Raw genomic sequence first — 425 nt, 5'->3', positions numbered from 1 at the left:
ACAACCAAGGGGGTTTCAAGAACAACAATCTCTCTTATAGGAGTACCAATGTGGCTAATCCTCAAGACCAAGTCTATCCACCTCAACAGCCCCAACAGCAACAAACCTACATCCCCAAACAACAACATCAAGTGTTTCAACCTCAGTTATGTCCCCCACCAGGGTTTCAGACTAACCAAGGCCAAGAACAAGACTTAAGATTTATGATGCAACAATTGTTGATTGGGCAAACACAAGGTAAGATTGAGGAAGCCAAGCAGTTTGCTGAGTTGAACCAAAGGTTAACATCACAGTACAATGATCTGAATATGAAGTTTGAGGGTCTTAATTCAAGAGTAAAGTATATGGAGGGTAACATAGCATCTACTTCAGCTCCAAAACCCAACCAACTCCCTGGAAAAGCTGTTCAAAATCCAAGGGAGTTC

The sequence above is a fragment of the Camelina sativa genome, chromosome 20, assembly GCF_000633955.1.
Source record: "Camelina sativa cultivar DH55 chromosome 20, Cs, whole genome shotgun sequence".
Classification (NCBI taxonomy): Eukaryota; Viridiplantae; Streptophyta; class Magnoliopsida; order Brassicales; family Brassicaceae; genus Camelina; species Camelina sativa.
The sequence above is the reverse complement of the archived record's forward strand: the minus strand, read 5'-3'. Positions refer to the sequence as shown.